Consider the following 24,085-nt stretch of genomic DNA (forward strand, 5'->3'; position numbering starts at 1 on the left):
AGACAGTCGAAAAATAATATTTGAGAAATTTTGACACGCGGTCCATGTTAAAAGGTTCGCCAACCCTAATATATTATATAATATAGTATCATAAGTATACGTATACATTAATATGTATATAAAAGATTTCGTTCAACGTTTTATAGAATGCATAATGAAAATAACTACCTATTCATAAAGCTTGTATAACGACCAACACCGTTTAAGTATGAAACTACCGGCATGCAGCATTTAGTCATACGATGACGTAGGAACCGGCAATTTAAAAGAGGAATAATAATAAATTGGTGGCTTAGGACGTCGAGACGCCGAAAGCTTCGCGCAGTCGCGGTTAGACGCGCTCCGGCGTGACTTTACCGCGCCTCGCATTCAAAAAAGCTTACAAAATTATACCAAAAAGCTTTCAAAAGCTCATAAAAACATTTCGAACGAAAATCGGCTGAAACCAGATCAGAAACATTAACTAACTAAAAAATACGAAAATATATTGTAATAATATAACAAAAAAATATTTAAAACATTTATCTTTACGTAAATAAATATTAATAACCTTGTATAACATAAACAAAAAGTTTTTCAACACTTTTTCGCGTGTGCTATTTTAACATTTATTTGTTTTGGTGAACATGTTTTTAAATTTGCTTATATTTAAAGCTTTCAAAGTTTCAAAAGTTCCTCATAATAATAATAACTTAGGTATTTAAGATTTTTTAAATTTAAAAGTGTTGTGTGTGAGTGCGTTTAATTATAATTGCAAAGAAAAAAATCCTTTTTGCATCTCCGAACTTTCTTTAATCAAAAGGTAATATATTAATATTTTATGTTTTACTTAGTAATCTCCTTCAAAGACCACCGTTAAATTTAAATTGCATGTATTACATTTCAACGTAGCACAGTTCACCGAGAGCTGATTTACTAAAAATAGATGGCCATATAGCATTGATATCTAAAATATTCCGGTAGTTTTTATTACGATTTACCTATTAAAGTTTTAATTTGACATGCATTTGGCCGCCATATATTTCTGACACAACAGCTCACGGTTAACTATAATAAGCCAACTGCATACATTTGTACAATTTTCGGGACAAGACCAAGTGGAAATCATTGTGTTCAAATAAATGCTACATATTTTTTTAAAGTCGGCGTTAACGGGAATTTGAAACACCTTCAAAGCTTATGTTTTGGAGAAAAATTACAAGGAAGGCACGTGAGTTGATAACTTTGTATCCAGGGAACTTTCCCAGAAAGTGAAAATGTGCATTTGACTCCTACTCGCTATAAGATGAATATATTAAATTTGTATCTTTGAAAATCTTTTCGAAATTGTATACTTATTTAAAATAAAGAGTGATTCATTCTTAAAACTGTGTGAATTCAGTATTGAATAAGAAATAATTACAATTTTACAAATATGTTCAAACAAAATAGTTTAAAATTAAAAATATGTATTCTATTGGTGGAATTAGGTACTTACTTGATGAAATTTGAATTTAAGTTTCGTACTGTTCCATTTGAGTAATTTTTTGCGACTCGGGTTTCTTCAGATCTATGTGCATTCATTCACCAATGGTTAATGCAAACTCATAATGAATACAGATAATTGTTATTAATCAATAAAATAATTTAAAAACCTTATTTGAGACTAAGTTTAGGGTCAAGATTTTGATTATATATTAAATTTAAAGTGTTTGTTAAAACACGTATTTAGTAGATTATATTATAATATACGCACTGTGAACACATTCAATAAGCTCATTAAATTGTAATTACTCGTAAACAATAGAACTGGGAAAGATGTTGAGAATTTAATAAAATTAGCTGATGAGAAATGCCACTAAATATACCTACCAAGCAAATAACACAATTTTAAGGTATAATCCATAATGGGTAAACTGAATGCAATAACCATGTCGCCAAAATATCAGGATTTAAGAATGTACCTATATTATTGAAACATACGTACTTACAGGCAAAGTTTATTTTTTCATTTTGTTTTTCCTCCCCTTCATATCATTGAGTATCATATGCACAAAATTGTAATCTCGTATGTAATTCATATATTTAAATATAGAAATTACATTGAAAATTTATTATAACACATCAGTCTATGCAATATAAAACAATGTTATATTTATTTACCTATGATAAACACGATTCAATTCAAAGCTATCGCTGACCCGACCAAATGAAAAAATTGCGGTCACCTATCCATTGCATATAATTAAGATCTAAAACATAACACAGTCTGTCTACTGTAAACTATAATCAAACGAAAACATATGGTGCAAAACCCAGAGCTGCGCGCGCACTCGCAATGGCTATTGCGCCATAGATTTTCACTTGTTTCTGGGTTTCTTCAGTGGCTTGTGACAGGACACTGGAGCAAGATTGTTTATGGGAAAATTCACCTACTGCCACCGGCTATTGTTGTGTTTGCTTCTACCATCAATCTTAATTTTAGTAAAAACCAACTTATAATAAAAATATTTTATCGACTTACATACTTTATATTGGTTAAGCATGCGTTTATTTTGATTTTTACATTAAATAATGTGAATTACCGGTTATTTTTCAAGTATTTTTTGTTTTCCAATTTTTAAATACCTACATATTTTATGATTCTTAAATTGAATAGATGTAAGATTTGCCGTTATCATATTTTGGTTATGAAATTGGTAATTGCGCCGTAGATGCCGTCATGAGCTTTTTTTTACGAAAACAGTTTATTCCATGTAGACAATTATAATAAATACCTTTTTCTGTCGGCGCATCGGCTTTTCGATCCAATAATCGTTAGTTGAAAATTTGAAATTGTCATACATTTTGATGCATCATAGTCACAAACTAAGATTATATTTTTATTTATTTTTTTAGAATTATTAATAACGATGTCCTTGTTTTTTCGTAAATGGTGGTTGTTAGTAATTTTGAACAATCACAAACACCCAGGCTTTGAGGAAAAACACATAAATATTGTGTCCTCACCGGGTATCGAACCCAGAACTCTCAGGTGGAAGGCCAGCGCCTTACCCACTGCACCACGAGATCCGCCTAACTAAGATTATATTAGGTAATATTAGTTTGAGGTAGGTTCGATTACGTTAGGTTAGGTTAGGTTTGGTTTGGTCTAAAAAGAAAGTTGTAAAATCTCATGACGGCATCTGCGGCACATTTACCTTGATTTTTTTTTTGCCACCATGCCACCACCTCCACTTAACAGATTTTTGTTTTACGAGAAATGAATGTCAGCCACTTGCTCAACCTGTTAGGTCCAATACTCTGACTCAATTGATGAACAATATGTGTACTTGCCAGACCCAGGATTCGAACCTGGGACCCACGACGCTATGGGCCAACGATTAAGCCACGCGGCCATCGTGGGTGGGTATAGGCAAACCTAATTTATACCCTATTATTGGTATCGATATAAATATCATAATAAGATTTAATTTAAATCTATTTTTTTATTTACTACGAAACCCCCCACAGTACACGAAATTTACTCTCATATAGAGCAGTACCGGGCAACTGGTAATTTTTTTATATTGTAATCAACTTATTTCTCTACACCCAAAGACATCTCAACTGTCAAGTGGATATATTTTCAAACATATGTTTTCTCCGCAAGGTAACGTAGGGTTTCCAATAGACTTTTATGGTAGATCAAACACCTGGGAACTAGCTTACGAATGATGAATCGCGATACTTAAGCCAAAAAGAAATATGATAAAAGTTCTGTCATACACATGTCGTTGAATCTAGCCGTATATCATAAATATTTAAACATTACTCTACAGATAAGTGAAGATATTTTACATAGAAATTGCTATGGGCTGTGGTTATACAAGGAAAATCATTTAAGTTAATATATTTCCTAACCTTGGTGTGTCCTTATATCTAAAATTGGAGGGATACTTTTAATTAATAGTTAAATTTGGAAATCATATTAATCTATAATCGATGTCTGCATTTTTATACTATCCTGGGCAAGGCGTTTGTATCCTGAGAGTACTTTCTTAATTTTACGAAAGCTCAGAGCAACTATAATACTGAGCGTTAAAAACTGATATTTACGACAGATACTGGGTGTGCCGTGGTTATAACTCTAGGAGTAACGAGAAGATTAGAGAACGAACCAAGCAGTTTCACATTAAGAGTGAAGAAGCGACGTTGAACATTACTCGACAGCATGGCCCCATATTCTGAAGCGGGCTCCCAGACTAGGAACATTGGCGGGCCCCTACCTATCACTAAGGTTAAAGGTAGTGTGATGCTTTATAGTAGCGTTGTGCAAACGGTTTCGAGGTGAAATTAAGGGTATAATAATAATAATATATATATATAATAATTAAAACTTGCATCGTACAACCACTACTTTCGAAGTAAAATAGCGCCACGGGCGACTTTTTTTACTATTAATGCAAATTTGTGATCTGTGTTTATCTCACTTATCTATTCGACCCGTCATGCCGGGCCCCTCTGACCCCGTCCCCCCAGACTGGAGCCCTGTCAGCCCACCCTTGTGGGGGCCATGCTTGACAGTGTACTACAAGATGCTTGAAGATAATTTCAACTGAACCTGCTTCTTCATTAAACTAACCGGATTTTGGCGTTCTGGATAACCGATAAATACCGTTCACAGTATATACGCTGGAGCATATACTGGCATTACCTGAGATGATGCATGAAAAATGAAGAGTGAGATTCTTCGAGGTGCCATGTGAAATATATATTAATATTATAATCTATATAATGGCCAAATATTGCCAAAAAAGAATAAGATGAAAACCGATATTAAAAAAGCAAAAATACATTGAAATAAACCATTTCTTTTATTCAACGTATAACTCACAAGATTTTAAAAATGTAACTAAAATTATTGTATTAAGTAGATAAGTATAGTCAATAGTCAATAATAGCGCAATTTTATAAGCATTCCATGTGTGTTCTACTAGTTTAAATTGTCGTAATTAGATAGAAGGCTCGTAATATAATTGGTTAATGCACAGTTGGCGCGATACCAGTGGTTATACGGGTTCAAATCCCGTCGAGCATCGTATTTTTTCAAATATGATTCTAGTGGGTATATATTTATTTATTTAAGAATACAAAACATTGTGGACATAAAAATCTAAATTCAAGACGTACACAACATGAGATTTACATTATAACAATTAATATTACCCTCACAAGAGAGAAGAAGAGAATATAGAATATAATTATTAAAATAACAGAAAAAACAAATTATATTAAAACATACTTAAATACAATTTAATACAGAAAAATTAAATTTTTGAAAACAAAAAAACATAATTTTACGCAGAAAAATAAAGTTTTAAAAACAAAATGCAAAGTACATCACTGAAAATGTTTATGTCTTTAGGGAGCGCATTTACTAATCTTGCACCCCTCGCTAATGGTGCCTGATAGGGCGGCTCTCGTGGTGCAGTGGGTAAGGCGCTCGCCTTCCACCCGAGAGTTCCTGGGTTTGATTACCGGTCATGACAAAAACATTTATGTGTTTTTCTCAAAGCCTGGGTGTTTGTGATTGTTCAAAATTACTAACAACCACCTTGTACGAAAAACCAAGGACATGGTTATTAACAATTCTAAAAAAAAAAATGGTGCCTGATAGGCTTGACACGAGGAAACGGTTCCGATCTGAGGTGTTTTCAAGTTATGTATGTTCAATACAATGAAATGTTTGTAGATAAGTTGGTACCTACTAAATGTAGAAAACACTCAACTATTATTTTGAAATGCTACAGCACGACTTTGTCCTACCAGTTTTTGTCTGGAAAATTTATGCTCTATCTATATGCCCTGTGTTGCCTATTTTAAAAATCCCATTGTGAAATAATTGTTGTGAAAAACCTGAAAACCGTCAAACCGGGTAGAAAATTTAGTTAATAAACGTAAATGAATTCTATGTAGGTAGGTAGACAACTGTTTTTTTTTTTATAACGATGCCTCTAAAAACGAGATACCTAGACTACTAATTAAGTTTGTTTTAGTTACTTTCTCCCAAATTAAAGTTCTGGTATCGGTACGGGCAGCAATAGAATAAGCAATGTTTCTGTAGAATATACCTTCACAAAAACTCTTACAATGTATAAAAAATACAGAACAAGAGATAACATTTTGTTTTTTTTTCACTTTTTAAGCGCCAGATTATTTCCGTTCGTTCAGGGGCGCACTAATAGGAGTGTTGGTAATGTACCGCATCCAGACAATATAAATTAAAAGGCGGCAAATATATTAAAAACTACGTTGCATACATCTAGATGGGCAGTATTTGCCAAATGGCGATACGATAAATCAAAAGATAGCACTAGATTCATGGCAGTCAAGATGGTCGGCATTCACCAAAGGACAAAAAAACGTATCTGTTTTTTTATGGTGTGTCCAGCAAGCTCCACATGAGACAATTAAGGCTATACCTCAGTAGGCTATTTAGGCTATACCTCCGAATGCCAGCGAGTCCAAAATTTCGTCGCGCCTATAGTTGAAAATTATTTGCCGTTTCACCGATGTATCGTCTTAAGACCAGCATACTGGGTGTGCCAGACCGGTTGGTTACAGTGACTTCGTAGCCAAGTTATACTCTTCGTTTGATAAGACATGGATAGGAATGCACATGCGGGCACGACCACCAAGACACTGAACACGTCCTCTGGGACTGCCCACTGACTTGACATCAACCTAGGCCAACTTTGAGGCATTTGAAAAGTTTACTTCGTTATATGGAGGACGGAATAATTTCGATTCCTCCTTAGATTCATCACTTTCAACTCCTTCGGCAGAGACACCTATACAGAGGACACTTCATGTCACTAAAGATAAACAATGGCAGAGCAAATTAAGATTCTTTTTTTATTTTCTAAACTCTTTCTTTAAGTACCAAGGTGCATGGTTGCTACATCAATTCCGTGCAACTTCGTTTCAGGACAAGGAAGTGTGATACTAAAATCTTTTCATTCTGACAGGATTATATTACCATGGAAGGCGGCCGTGATCAAATCTCGACTATATTATATACACCGGGTGACTTAAATCAAATCAAACATTATACTCAAATAATATAATATATTTTAAAATGCATACTATAGTTTTATTAATGAGTTTAAAATCTCTGATCTATGACCGATGCATTACAATTATATACAATAATTCTCTCAAAGTCTCAATAGACTGTGTCTATAACATCGGATACCTATAAAATATTCTTAAAACATATTTTTTGTATACAAATATTTTGTACTTATTTGTTTCTTGGATATTCAAAATCGTCTCCTATATTATGTTAATTCATCATTAATAAAAATTTGTTTACGCAGGAATAATTTCATTGATGCACAGATATACATAATTTCAAATTACTTTACGACGTATATGGACAGAATCGTATAATTCACAATAATTTATATCGTTTTAATATGAATACCTTAAGAAAATCTTATGTTATAATATTAATATGAAAATGATATTTTCAATTCTTTTCCATTTGTTTACTTTCCGTTTGAAAATATTTTTATATTCATCAATTTATGAAGCGTCAATTTTGAGTTGCTTCCTGGTGGTTATCAACTTTGGCCCAACCCTGCGTACGTTTTAGACCATTTCCACTCTCACGAGATGAAGGTATGAGATGAGATGAAGAGGATTTGGAAAAGTATTCAATTCGCAACGGGTAGGTTTTTACAATGACTATTACGTACATTTTTAGTGATTAGATAAGGCACGAATGGCTTAATTGGTAAAGCACGTTGGCCGAAAGCCAATGGATGCGGGTTAGAGTCCCACTCCGTACCAATATTTTTATAAACAATATGTTTCTTAGATGGTAAAAAATAAGTAAAATCATTTTTTTTATCTACAAATTCACTATGATGAATCGATTGGTATATCAGAATCGTAATATTTTTTTATATTTAGGAGGATATAATATGGGAACCCATGTTTGATTATCACCTCAAAACACACACAAAAGTTTCTGTCGATCTTATCATTACCATCTATTCTATACACAAGGCTGCTATCGGTGGCTATCGAGGGTAGTTTATCATATATATGTATCGAGGGGGTCAATTGTTAGAATACGTTAACCGTCTCAACTGTCAAAAAGTGTTATGTTTTAAGAGTATTAACTTTTAGAGCGAGATAGGCAGTATTTAAAGTTTAGACGGCTAACTTATTGTAACAATTATAATACTTCAATACATAAATATGAAAAACTACCTTCGATAGCCGCCGATAACCGCCGATAGCAGCCTTGTGTATAGAATAGATGGACAGTTTATGTATACAATTGTAAAAGTGGGAAATGATAGTAATAATAATTACCTATATATTTATGACATTGATTATTTCAATTTTTAATTTAATATAATTTAATTTTACATATGTTATAATTTATGAACCATGACCTACTTAAAATTAAACCAATATTCATACAAATACACGTAAAATTTCTGTGCACTGTTGTATTAAAACAAGATAAGTATAAGTACAAAGCTGTTATATAATTATTTTATAAATAACGTTATCAATAAAATAACATATCGTCACCTTACTATAAAAACCTCATAATTCACGTAATAAAAACAATATTCTAATCGATGAATCTGCTAACACTGGTTGTGAAATACGAAGTTTTAATTCCATGTTTGAAACCACGAGACCTACGAGTTTTTAAATTTGTCTATAAATCAAATCAAATCAAATTTATTTTACATATAATGAACATAACAGATTATAAATTCAAAGTGTTCACGACATGACATAAAATAAGTGTAAAATATTTTTTTTTTTTAAATAAAAATACAGAGAATAAGTAATAAAATAAGAAATAAAATAAGTAACAAAATAAAAGTAGATGGAAGCACACAGAGTGAACTTTGATAGACCATATCTTAAAAATTTATAAAACAACGTCCACCTAAATTCACCCTCACGTATGTGGAATATATCAATATCCGAAGCGATTTCATTAAACATGGTTACTGCTCTCCCAATTGGCATTACTAATGGCAGGTTAGTTCTGCACCGTGGGAGAACAAACAACGTATGCCCTCGATTCCTAAGGTAATTATCAGAGACACACAAGCCATCACCATCAAGAATGACAGAGTTCACATTTACGCCGCGTATAAGTCTGAAAAAATATGTAGCTAAATAAAGATCCCTTCTTAATTTTAAGCTACAGTATGTTAGCATTCCTTAGAGAAATTCAGTCGGATAGAGCCACGGATAATTTCCATACAGCCGAAAGTAAAGGAGTCTTAAAAATTTCTTTTGGACTCTCTCCACCATAAGGCCGTACTTCAACTGATGCGGGGCCCAAACGATAGACCCACTCTCAAGTCTACTTCTATAGGTGGACAGCATACTAGTCTATAGAACCGAGGTTGTTTTGATATGATTTAAAATGTGTCTTTGTTTAAATTTTGTCGAACAAACTTAATTTTTCCATAATATCGGACTTATGAGGTCTTAATAGTAAGGTGACGATATTATGTTTAACGAACAAAAAATGTTATACTTATGTGTTATATTCCAAATGATAATCATAATATTATATTAGTATCAAGTAAACACCCAATCTTTTGAAAAGATTCGCGTGGTAATGTTATAAACTTTCGCAAATGTCAATTTACCTATGGTTGAAAAACTTCGCAATATTATTCAGTAATAATTTTATTTGAAAAGGTCATGAGAATTATACTCGTATCATAATTTTCCTCCAGTGGAAATTCGAAATAATTCACAGATTTTGCAGCGAAAAAAACACAATCGCACACATTGTTGCATATTTAATTTTTCCCGTGCCCGTGTTGCCAGAAAAAGAAAACTCATTTCGGATTTCGTTCGGAATAATCTCAATAAATAGATACGTGCGCATATTATCCTCTATGGCAATACAGCCAGCCGTATGGCTTTATTTGAGTAGCTGAGTGTATTTGAATGGAATGCTTTAAAGTTGGGGGAATTCCCCGGGGAAATGATGCGAGAAGTCGTACTTTTTAACGTTTTCATTTTTCAAAGACACTTTTCAGTGATCAAACTTTAATCACCTAATGATAAAAGAAAAAACCAGCGAATTTATTTATTCTCTTTAATATTTCATAACGTAATACCGTGTAGGTATATATATAGTCACCAACCTTGTACAACTATTCAAGTAAGAGAACTCAGAAATAACTAACGGGTAAGGAGAAGCAGGCACCGATCTCGAGTAAGGAAGAATACGGGATAAATTTAAACACGTGTCAAGAATACTGACAACTGCTCTCGGTTTATGCATTGCCGCGTATTACACACACTATTGCACGTCTATATTGCGTGGTTCATTTTCGTATGACACTCACACATTCAAAACCCTGCGTCAAAATTTACTGTTTTGTTATATAGCATATCGGAATTATATTTATTATCTGTTCTGTGATTCAATTAATACATTTTTCGTGGCATAGCGAACATATTTACAAACAAAAAAAATATTACAAGACAACACGGAATGAAACAAACAATAATCAAATATAATACTTGGATTATAATGTATATCGTCATCATCATTACCTGGGGTTGATTCACTGTTAGATGTAGACCTCCCCTATCTCCTACCACTCTTCTCAGTCCCTACTTTTTCGTTGCCACGTGCATCCATCAAACTTTATGAGTTCGCTTTCCATGTGCGGCGTGTATGACAGCAATTTTACAGCAGTTGTCCACTCACCGAGCGACATGACCAACCTATTCATATTTCATCTGCTTAGCAACCTCTATCACTTCACATACTTACTCTTCTTTCTCTCTCAATATTTTAATTTATTTTTTACCTTTCCATGTCATGCTGCACTACTGTATTTTTAATTTCTCTCATATTAAGAGTCCATGTTTCATATGCATACAAGAGCACTAGTAGCACACATTGGTTGAACGCTTTAACTTATGACATAATGGGAGGTCATTTTATTTAGATACTATTTAGACTCCCAAATGCGCTCCATGCCAGTTTGGTGCTGAAAGCAATCTTGTCATGCATAGGTACGTACTTACCATTTTTTTTTAATTTATTTAGGTAAACGAACAGGATCAGGCAATTCAAGAAAAGAAAAATACCTTTTTTTTTTAAAAAAAAAATACAATTAAAATAAGCAGTCGTCCTGATAAAACTAGTCGTGGATTTTGGAGAAACTTTATTTGAAAGAGGCAAGAGAACAAAACAAAGCCACTCAATCACTGTGAATATTCAAGCCACCGGACAATTATTGTAACCTAAATTGGTTTTATATGTATGAATGTATAAAAGTGAGAAGATGTGAGGACGAATATTGACTCTTGGTACATTAAATTAAATTAAACCATTTACATTTATTGTCCGAAATAGACATAAAAATATATACAATATAATAAGTAATATCGAAAAACAAATGTATACAAGAAAAAATAGTTAGTTATAATAACGAATCACTGCATATTAATATGTCTATGTCTGTGGGCAGTGTCAGTGAGTAGAACTGCACTTGCAACAGGCATTACATAATGCCACATTTTCACGTGACGATTTTTGTCGTTCAATTGGCTGTTGAATGGCAGTTGAAACCAAGAATCGCGTTTTAATAATTGAACAAAGTAGAATGAAATTGAGGTATTTTACACATCAAAGTGTGAATCATCCGAATCGACAGTACACCGACGCGTGGAAGCAATTTATTCATATTTTAATTCGATTTAGTTGGCTGCCCTGTCACAAAGTACATTTGTTTTTGAATTGACAATGACGTCTTCATCCAAAAAAGTGGTCCGACGCATTAATGTTAATTAACTAACAAATTCACTTGACCTTCAACATTCGACAGAACAAACATAACGTATAACATTCAACATAAAGTTGAATAAGAAAAACTGACATGTCTAAACACGGCATAAGCTTGATATGAAGATTTGTTTTAAATAAAAGAAAATCGTGATAACAACCACACAAATATTTTATAATGAGAATGTTCCTAAAAATATTTGGATTAAAACATAACCCCTAAGAAGGACAGAAAAGTGTTTTAAGAAAGAAAATTACTTGCATTGATATAAATACATGGCGTACCATTTAAGTGGAAAAGATAATCAGAATTTTTGTGCAAGCATTTTACATTTTCATGATACTCCCCATTGAAGAACGTAACTCCATTCAAATTACTATCCTGCATCCCGCCATTCTTATATCTGAAGTTATTGAGATACCCGTCGCGTTCTTCTATTGGCCGAATCAACATGCAGGCGATCTCCATTTCCGCGTCGACGGCTATATAAGTTATATGACCAAAAAATAACTCTTTGGAAACATATTTCATTGAGCTGGTTTCTTATTTTTATTTCTTTCAGAGTGGGGATGTTTTATAGCATGATAACAAAACATACTATTTGGTGGCGCTTTTAGCAGTGGACTGTATAATTTTAAGGTGATGATGGATGGTGGATTACTGATCTAGGGAGGGGGGGTTCTTCGGTGTTCACACACTCACGCACTGGTAAACGGACGGTATATGAGGTTGATGAATGATGATGATAGGTTGTATGAATGATGGACGCGACGTTTACTCAAACCGTGACAGACTTAGTGCAACGAAGGTCGAACAGATATGTTTTGAATCACTCTGTATAACGCTGTGCGGCAACACGCACCATTCATATCATTGAGCTGACTCCCGCGCTACGACGGTTTTGAAGTAACTGAATGTTATTTGCATCACGGTCTATCATAACCCGTGACTACCGGTCATTTGGTTTTGTAACAATAATACTGGGATTTGAGGGAGGTTGGAAGAAAGGAATGTATGAGAATATGAATGGCCCAACCAATATTATATTAATACTTTTAGACATTAAAAAAAAACATTTCAATTGAGTAGAATCATTGTAATGAAATTACAAATATTAAATATCCGGTAATCAGTGATGATAGCTTCACTTGATTAAGATAACATAACTTCCTGACTCTGGATCGGTGATTGAAAGAGCTAGTCGTAATCATGGCTCCCACATCCTGAAGCGGGCCTCCAGGCCAGGATTTTTAGAGGGCCGCCTTACCAATCGCTAGAATTAAAGGTAGCGGGACGCTCTACAGAAACGTTTTCTAATTGGTTTTTCAGGTAAAATTAAGGGCATTCGGTGTATTTTTAGCGATTTTTTTATATTGTTGAATAAATCCACTTCAATTATGGAGTTGTCGAATATTGACACACATTAACCAAAGATTGCATCACACAATTCGATATTTTAAAATGTAAATACTCTTCAGGCGACTTTTTTCCCGATTAGAGCAAATTTGTGATATGTGTTTATCGCACTTATCAGGTCGACCCGCCACGCCGGGCCCTCAGGCTAGAGCCCTGTCACCCCCCTCCTTCTGGAGGCCATGGTCGTAATACTTCCTGATGAAAAATTTAAATATAATCATATATTTTCTTACATCTATTAATTATTATAAATGAAAAAAAAAATGCTGACGTAATCACATAATGTAACAAAACCGACAATATAGAGAATTCGCTTGAATTTTAATGTAGGTAGGTAAGCAACTGCTGCTTCGTGGACTATGAAAAGGCATTTGACAGTCCTCATCGTGAATCTCTGTGGCAAATTCTGCTAGGATATGGTGTCCCACGGAAACTGGTCGCCGTGATATGTGCTCTCTACACCAATACAGAGTGTCGCGTGAGAGCAGCCGGAACATCCTCTGACCTCTTTGAAATCACGTCAGGAGTCAAGCAAGGATGTGTACTTGCGCCCTTTCTTTTTATCATCATGATGGATTTCATAATGCGTAAGACGGTTTGCCCCGACAGTGGGATACGCCTACATCATGATGACACAAGCGATCTATGCGAAGAAAGACTGTGCGACTTGGAGTATGCAGACGACGCAGTCGTGTTTGACTCGACGATCGAGAGGTTGGAGGTGACCGTGAACAGGCTAGCCGCGAACTCGATGCGTGTGGGTCTTCATCTGAATGCCGCTAAGACCAAATCCATGTGCAGTGCTGCTTGCATCGACGCCGACACTCCTCTGCGGGTTTCTGGTCTGCCCGTCGAGCTGGTGTCCAGATTCAAGTACTTGGGTGCCACGGTTGCCGATGATGGTGGTATTTCTAGTGAGCTTGGAATCCGCATGGGTGTGGCGGGCTCTGCGTTCAACCAACTTGGAGTCGCATGGAGGTCAAGGCTGTATTCTGTGAGGACCAAATGTCGTTTGTTTAACGCGTGCGTGCTACCTGTGCTCCTGTATGGCTGTGAGACATGGCATCTTACTAAGCTTCAAGAGTCACGGCTTTTGAGCTTTGAGAATCGATGTCTCCGCAGAATCTTAGGGGTACATTGGTACGACCGCGTTACAAATATCCGAGTTCGTGAGCAGACACAACAGCCTTCGGTGATTGAAGTTATCACGAAGAGACGATTCACGTGGCTGGGACATGTATTCCGGATGCCGCCAAAGAGTGCGGCACTTCGTACCCTTGTGGCACAGCCTCAAGGGTTCCGTCGCCGTGGCCGGCCCTCCCTCACCCTGCAGCGATGCTACAAAAGCGACCTACGTGCTGCAGGTCTGACATGGCGGGAGGCACAGGAGTTGGCGATGGACCGAGGGAAGTGGCGCCAACTTGTGCTTGCCCTATGCCCCAATGTTGGGACGTGACAGGGTGAAAGAAGAAGAAGAAGGTAAGCAACATCATGCGGCACAATACCCAATCGCCGGCAGCCTACCGGTTGGGAAGCTCTACTCTACATTCGTATACTATTTTTTGTGTATATTCAATTTATTTTACGTACTTTGATATAAATAATATCGAAAAACATTTCAAAAAAATATGAAAACTTCCATATAAGGATTATATCTTTTAATGCGAGGATTTGATCGTTGTATACGTAGTTTCTCATTAAAATCATTGGGATGGGGCACAAACATATTTTTTTCTTCATATAAAATTGGAGGGATTATCTACTATGTTAAGCATTGAATTCAAAAAGCAGACTTAGGTACTTATTATTTTTATTTAAGTACTTTAAGCTAACAATCGATAGGATTGTGAACTTTAGTATTGTGATATGTTATATTTTTTATGTACTTAGTAAAACAACACAATTTAAAATAATATACCATGGAATATTTAATCAACAATTGAAACACGATTAACACTTTACTTTATCTTTGTTGGAGTTTTGTTTATCATAGTATGTTCTTTATTTTCATATCTTACTATTCCAGGTATCATTCTCAAGATATAACGTGTGAAAACTGTAAAGCTATGAATGCAAACGCTACTAAAAAATGTGATAAATAGAATTAGGCACAGAGTACAGAAAGTCAGGTATATAAATAAAAAATCTTGAAAAATATGACACGAACCTGCATCCGTCGGTTTGCGGTCTATGTGTTTAACCAATTTAGCCACTTGCGTCCTATCGCATCACAAAAAACGACTCAAATGGAATAGTACAAAACTTAAATTCATTTCAATTTACATTTTTATATTTATGCAGCTATACTAGTGAACATTACAATTTACAAGCTCTCAACGCGACATAAAAAATATAAAGACAAATATATTTACAACTCGTATAAACCACTGAAGATAACACAATTTAAATAACCGTGAAATCTCAAGGAATATACCTTCTACAATTAATCTATGTATAAAAATGAAAATAATCTCATATTTGCTAAAATCAGTAAAGCGGGATGACAATATTATTAGAGAAATTGTTATAATAATACGAAGTCTTCTATAATGCCTGGCATAAGAAGTTGTAAGCCTAATTGCCCAAAAAAACGATATTGAACAATTTTATTCGATAAAGAGATACTTCACAAAAACAACAAAGCATCTACATATTAATAATATAACATTTTTAAATCTCTGAAAGGATGTTAAAGAAAAATATTTTATTTTGATTTCATAATATTCAATGTAAACAAATCTTCTGATGTTTTTTTAACAATTAAAATATAGGTAAGTACATGAAAATATCTTAATTGTTCCCTAGTATGTAAAATATCTCATCTAGTCTCCTGGGCACCTTAATAGTACCCAAAACAGTGACAGCAATACTTTATTAGACTTCTTGCTAATTCGCTGCCAGTACTCTGCTGATTGGTACTCATCTATTTTATTAGCAAAACGACGACCAATTTCTGTCAATTTCCTCAAATCGTGCCTCAAAAAGTGCCGTGAAACCCAGGTTTCTGACCAGGGCTTCGAACCGTTATTTTTCTGTTTCGGTTTTCGTTCCGGTTCAAGTAAAACAATATACATATGTTCGGTTCCAGTTTTTTTTCCAAAAAAATAACGGTTTTTCCGGTTTTCGGTTCAGTCTCGAGTGATTAATTTTTAAATGTTTTTATTTGTATTTAAAATATAATATACACACTCCAAAACCAGTGGTTATGCTGTACCGCACGGCCGTCGCCATAAATTTAAAAATAATATATTATTATAAATTATGAGAATTATATCAAGATGCGTCACACAATCGTGAATGATTTCTTTGCGCCTTGAATTTAACACACATAGTATTTCAAATGAAAAACAACAGCAAATATTATTTCGTATTATACGAGTATATATATTATTTTCGCTTATCGAATTGGTGTTTCCGTAAATGACCAACGTCGATAACACTGAAAGTAGGGAGTAAGGTCATGTTAATGCGCGTGTTTGAACATATACCTAACCGAAAAAACTGATAATATTTTTCGTTTTGATTCCGGTTTTTGTTCCAATAAAAATAACGGTTTTTTTGTTTTGGTCCGGCTCGAAGCCCTGGTTCAGACTATATAATTTGGTCACAAGCAATCGTACTTTTTGGTTTGCCTTGAGAGTTGCTGAGCTCAACGACACAACTGATTTATTCATGTAAGGTGCAGTGTATCCACAACAGTGGTATCCGAAATCATACATCTTCCTTCTCTCCGTGGTCATTTTTCCTCAGACTCTCGAAAGCTCAGTCGCATAAAATAAGCTTTCGACGAAATAACTTAAACTTTTTTTTCCTTGCCATCTTGTCGATAGACTCCAAGAAATGAAATCAGGTAGTGGCAAATCAAGTCGTTGATGGTAGAATACTGTCTGTGTCAATCCGTGTCTACAATTTTGAAGATAGTGATTTAAACGACTGTTATTGAATTGACATATCGCAACAGCAGAACTAAATTAAGTTACCAATTTGAACTAAATTATGTTTTCTTTTTTGTATTTTTGCTGAACATCATCATTTTTTTTTTTGATAATAAATTATAAAAATTAATCTACCCTAGTGGCGAAAGGTTGAGGTGGGCTGTTAAGATTCGTAATAGCCTATCTCCACTTGTTATTAATGAAGCTGATTGGTCTGCTCTCTTATTATCCTCGTTGCTCTTGAAAGTATACCACCGTACACCCAGTAACCACCGCAAACATCTATTCTCGATGATCAGTATATGCCTTCGTAAGGTGACATGACTTCTTATTTCATATCGGATTATAATTCTAATTAGGTGATCCTATTGTGGAGTGAATTGTCGAGAGTTGTAGCACACTATACGCATTCACAACTTTCAGTACAAAGCTTATGAATAAATTACTATAAACGATGATAGTGGTTCTAAAAAATATCTTCGACTATTTCATTATGTTGACCTTTTCACAATATATTACCAAAATTTCACCATAAATCCAATTACTCTCGCAATTCGGAGCAATATCAGCGTTGGGAGCTTTCCGCGGCGAAGATACCCGCCCACGTATAAAAGTCCGCCCAAGACGAGCAGAATTGCGACTCCGCATTTCTTAAAATACTCCTTTGCGGCGCGGTAGAGTGTAAAATTATGTATCTTATGCTCTTACTCACTCACTTGAAGCCAGATCGCCGGCCATTGGCCTTGTCCTAGTGAAAGCTTTCATTTTTCCTCAGACTCTCGAAAGCTCGGCCGCATAAAATAAGCTTTCACCGAAATAACTTCAGCTTTTTTTCAGCTCTAGTGGCGATACTGAAAGACGTGATAATGATGTTTCTGGACGTAAATATTATTATTTAACAAAATAAACACGGGAATTTATTTCTGGAGTTATTATTAATATTTTTAAATAAATTTTTGATAGAAATAGACAAATAGATTTTGGAATGGTTACAAATTATAGACACCGGGAAATACCCCTTATTCTTTTAATATATATTATATATTCATATATGTATTTCTTTTTTTCTTTAATGATATATAACTGTTTTCTTGTCCATCTGTGCTGATAATCGTGCTATTAACGTCATGCTTTTGTAACGTACTTTTATTTGTTATTTCACTTAACTCTTCATTTCAAAAATGATGGCTAACTGTATTAATTCGAATGAAAAAATCACAAGATTTTGTGAATGTAACATTCCATATATTGAACATACATAACTTGAAAACACCTCAGATATAACCACTAGAAAAAAATATATTTGAAAAAAAATACAAAACTCGACGAGATTTGAACCCGTATAATAATTGGTAATGCACATATTGGCGCGACACTCAATGTTTAATCAAATTTATTTGTATCGGTATTTTTATTTATGTACTACACGAAATATAAACATCAGAGCGTAACTATAAATTAAATTTGGAATGCTTAAGGGGGGACATGCTCGTCGAAGGTCAAAATTGAGTTTTTATTGTATATTCAAACCATGATCCTGGACACTCCTTAAACGTTGTAGATGATCTATTTATATAATTTTGAAGCCTTGTTATCCTTTATAGTTATTTTAAACATTTGATGACTGCATGAAGTATTTTTGTTACATAAAATAGTATTCTTTTAAACCTCTCGCTCTAATGTTTTAGAATATAGTCATATTTCGGTACATAACTGTGCAGTGGTGTTAAGATTTTTTACATTTATTAATTTTTAAACGCATTTATAAAACCATTAGTATAATTTATTACGAGATAATTTTTGTAAAATATTCACGATAAAAAATTATATTGATAATCTCTGTGATCCCAAATTTGACAAGAATTAGGCATTTTATTATTCAAAAAATCGGCAAGATTAACACATTTCAAGATGATTCTAAAGATATTTATTATAAGCTATGTCTTTGACCATTCAAGTGTGACAAACATCTTATGAATAATGATTGCTTTATAATAATTATTGACCTAAGAATAAGGTAGTGTTTTTTTGAAATACGCCATTTCTTTTGTCATTCCCCAGTGGTTAAGCTACAACATACGGCCATAGCCATAAATTGACAAACTATAATTGAAGTAGGGAGTAAAATGATATTAACGCGCGTGTTTGAACATGTACCGTTTAAAAAAAAATAAAAAAAAATTCGGTTAGGTACATGTTCAAACACGCGCGTTAACATAATTTTACTCCCTACTTTAATTATAGTTTGTCATTTTATGGCTACGGCCGTATGTTGTAGCTTAACCACTAGGGAATGACAAAATAAATGGCGTATTTCAAAAAAACACTACCTTATTCTTAGGTCAATAATTAATATAAAGCAATCATTATTCATAAGATTTTTATCACACTTGAATGGTCAAAGACATAACTTATAATAAGTATCTTTAGAATCATCTTCAAATGTGTTAATCTTGCCGATTTTTTGAATAATAAAATGCCTAATTCTTGTCAAATTTGGGATCACAGAGATTATCAAAATAATTTTTTATCGTGAATATTTTACAAAAATTATCTCGTAATAAATTATACTAATGGTTTTATAAATGCGTTTAAAAATTAATAAATGTAAAAAATCTTAACACCACTGCACAGTTCTGTACCGAAATATGACTATGTTCTAAAACATTAGAGCGAGAGGTTTAAAAGAATACTATTTTATGTAACAAAAATACTTCATGCAGTCATCAAATGTTTAAAATAACTATAAAGAATAATAAGGCTTCAAAATTATATAAATAGATTATCTACAACGTTTAAGGAGTGTCCAGTATCATGGTTTGAAAATACAATAAAAACTCAATTTTGACCTTCGACGAGCATGTCCCCCCTTAATAAATTGCATTTATTTTAATGTGTCTACTGGGATTCACATTCACTTTCATACATTAATGTTTTATTTGTATAGAATAAAGTATTTTTTTTAGATATTTAAGATTACAGTAGATCACGGGACCTAATTACAGTAGTGTAGATAACTACCAATTCTCTTCTATGGTATGGAAGTATGGACGCTAAACCAAGAGATGTCACGGAGACTTAAAGCTTTCGCGATGTGGCTGTATAGACGCATCCTCAAAATTCCTTGGACTGACCGGGTGACAAATGTTAAAGTTCTCAATCGAATGGGGAAGGACCGAGAAGTTCTACGTAGTATCAAAACCAGGAAACTACAATACCTCGGCCACATTATGAGAGGACAAAAATACACCATTCCCCAACTTATCATTCAAGAAAAGATCAATGGGAAGCGTAGCTTAAATTTCGTGGCTTAAAAACCTTCGTGATTGGTACGAGTGCAGCTCCACTGAACTGTTCCGGGTAGCAGACGACAAAGGTAAGATCGCGTTGATGGTGGCCGACTTCCGCTAGGGGATGGCACAATAAGAAGAAGATACTCGTAACTACAGATTCCCAGAAATATCCAGGCAATATCACAAATGTATATTATGACCACATCGGGAATCGTACCACAAAATAAATAAACAAGTGTCTTACCCACTGGACGAAAACAGACATCACATATTTGAAATTACAATAACAATAAAGAAAAATAATAATAACGAATAAAATCACAACCGAATTTATTTTTATCAAATCTAAATTCATATTTGTTACATATAATTTTATCATTGTACAAAATCACACAAAAACGTATAACTGACAGTATTTTTGATGTTTGGTGCGACACTTTTTTTGCTGATACAAATGGCCTTTGGTAATAAAAGCAATTAAATTCATTTCATTCGACCATTGCCATTGTTTGCCGTCAATCAACTCTTTCAACAATTTCACATGTTTGATGTGTCTGCCATTAAACAAAAGCACAATTCCCTGACATACGAAATATGTTATACCTACTTTTTACCGATAGATTTGACAAAAATACATATTTATTTGACATTATATACAATGTATCTACATGGCACGACTATATTATGGAAATATGAAGGAGGTTAACTAACATTCTGCTGCTTCAACTAATTTTTCTCTCTTTAGAACTCAGAATTCACAATGAATACAGTGAAACCTGGATTTTAAATGCGTTCACGTTTTCCCGCTATTTACCTGTAGTTTCAGCAGTCTCGTTTTATTTCCGGTTTTGCGTTTTTATTTCATGCATTTTGCGTCTCAAATACATTGATTTATAAATATTTGATTATATAAATGCACGACAATCTTTTAAATTTGATGTTGCAGACACGTCATGGCATTTGTATATTCATTTTTTATGGACACGGCTGCAGTGTACATGGCTAAGTTTATACAACGCAGTTGGCAGGCGATCTTTTACAGTTTTTAACTTAAGTGTACACAGTAGACAACTGTAATTCGTTAATTTGTGAAAACCATCCATTTCCGATGTGATTTTCATATGTTTCAATGTTGTCGGCACTTAGTGAAAACAGTCTATTTTATTGTACGAATATAATATATTCATCTTTAATTTATTAGTCATATATGATAAACTACAAGAGCCAGAATCTTGATTGTCAATAAAATTGAGAACAATACAATTCTAACTTTATATAAAAAAATAAGCTTGTTTGCTGTATCAAAAAAAACAGATTTAATGCCAAATGGTATAAATATACCATCATCATAAATCATGAGGTGTTCAATCAGTCGAATTTAAAACTAAGCTCATGGCAGTATAAAAAGTATTGAATGATATGTCAAATGTTAGCTTGTGGTGCCCTTACTCAGTAGACAACTTATACTGGTGGATCTTATAGATGCGTATTTTTCAAGATAGATAGATGCCTATACAAAAATGTTAGATCTAGCAATAAAAACGATAGTTGGCAACGTTTAGGTATATATATTTTTATTATACTTAACATATACTTACTTGAATATTTAATACTATATCAGATCATGATTACCAATGAAAGTAGTGTAGGTAGTGAAACAGTAGTTTTAGTTATATAACTTAGACTATAGATACATCTAGACGCCACCCATTGCATGCTAAATGAAGCTGCGTGCCATGCGTTTGGTTTGTGGACGAGCGAACGCATTCGTATTCAAATGTTCGAGACCATAGACCATTTCGCTAGTGCTCGCCCAAAGTGCTCGCACTAGACGCTCAGAATTAAAACATATTTTTCTATTTTTTACGCTATATAGTATTTTTAAGCTGTCAAATTGCAACCATTAAGTAAAAATATCCATAATTTAAGTTATTTTAAAGAAACAAGAAATCACTTGATATTAAAATATATAATAATATACAAATAAATTATCACGAACATGTATCAACTTACCTATGAAACGTGATACCATCTTCTTGCTTATCAGTATGGCTACCACATTTTAATACAACACACAGAACCATCTTTTCTACTTAATTAACTAAAAATATTTACCACTGACTTTATGTATAACACAAAAAAATAGCAATTTTAGCAACACGGTTATCGACGCTTAGTTAGGCAATAAGGTAAGATTTGGCGGCTACACCGTAGCAAACCATCTTCCACATCTGTAAACCTTTTATCTTACTCTAGCGCGTGTTGCAGAGATTATACGGGTGCCGAATACTTTCTCACTCGCACTTATGCCTCGTTTTTGTTCAGGCGTTGTTATATAGTAATATTAGTGAAAGAACCAGATTTTGAGAAAATCTAATAAATATATTGTGACCTTTAGTACTCGGTTTACTTTAATGTGTATCCATAATTTTCAGTCTAATATCATAAGGATAGTAAAATATAATTTATTTGTGTTTTTATACGTATATATTATACGATAACCCACGAATAAAGAGTGTAAAGCTTCAATCTTGATATTATTATTCTGTGATGTTATTAATAGGCAAAATAACGCCACGTTAATTTGGGATACTTACCTCCAGTACCTAAGGCTTCAAATTGAATTATGTACGAGTATGAAGGCTTTCTTCCACGGTGGGGTACTTCACTCAAATTTGAATTTATTCATAAAACGAACGGTGAAAAAGTTGAAGAGGGGCCACACACTGTGACTTTAATCATTTTCTCACTTACTTCTGAAAGTTTGTTTTTCACTGCCATATTTTTTACCATTTTCGTTTTTAAACAAAAAGATGGTTATTTTATTCAAATACCTACTTATAATTGTTGACTGTTCTATAATATAAATATGACATTTAGTTCTAAATGAATATTATTATAATTATTTTACTAAGTATATTAAAATATTTTTATTCAAAGCACACTTATTTAGATTGTAAGTACGTAGTTTGTATATTTTGTTTTCTTATTTCATCCTAGCACCACGCCTTCGATAATTTAGTTTACATTTTAGTAACAATTTAGTTTTTAACCATATCAAAAAATATTTGTATTTTTTTTAAATTATTAATAACCATGTCCTTGCTTTTCCGTACAAGTTTTTAGTAATTTTCACAATCACAAACACCCAGGCTTTGAGAAAATCACATAAATATATTGTGATCTCACCAGGAATTGAGCCCAGAGCTCCCGGATGGAAGGCCAGCGCTATACGCACTGCAACACGAGAGCCACCCTATTTGTAATGTTCAAATATAAATTAATTGGGTACTGTTCGGTTATCAGGAATACAGCGGAAAACACATTTTGAAAATACCCGATATACTAGAATATTTGTTAGCTTGGTTTAGTTTAGGTTAGGTTAGGTTGGGTTAGGTTAAGTTAGGTTGGATTAGGTTAGATTAGGTTAGGTTAACCTAACAAATAATCCAGTTTGTCGGCTAATTTCAAAATGTGTTTTCCGCTGTATTCCTGATAACCGAACAGTACCATTAATTGTCTAAATAAATTGGAATGTCCTAAAATGTGTACAGAAAGGGAAGAGTTCCTCAGGTGTAGGGCCTATCGAACCGTCCGACATGGTCGCCGCAAAGACCAA

At 33.7% G+C, this 24,085-nt stretch overlaps 1 protein-coding gene across 2 annotated transcripts in view; it reads left to right on the forward strand.

The window, feature by feature from the left end:
- The first annotated feature begins 323 nt into the window (after positions 1-323).
- rols (zinc-RING finger and ankyrin repeat domain-containing protein rolling pebbles) overlaps positions 324-24,085 on the forward strand; it is a 427,700-nt gene continuing 403,938 nt past the window's right edge. The window contains exon 1 of one of the 2 annotated variants that reach the window (XM_085941854.1): positions 324-802. The gene's annotated coding sequence lies outside the window, so the exon portion shown is untranslated. The remainder of the gene's footprint in view (positions 803-24,085) is intronic. The other variant, XM_085941855.1, reaches the window with a different exon arrangement.

This window comes from Rhyacophila brunnea, unplaced genomic scaffold (genome assembly GCF_057557595.1).
Source record: "Rhyacophila brunnea isolate RB1 unplaced genomic scaffold, BYU_Rbru_1.0 scaffold_14, whole genome shotgun sequence".
Lineage (NCBI taxonomy): Eukaryota > Metazoa > Arthropoda > Insecta > Trichoptera > Rhyacophilidae > Rhyacophila > Rhyacophila brunnea.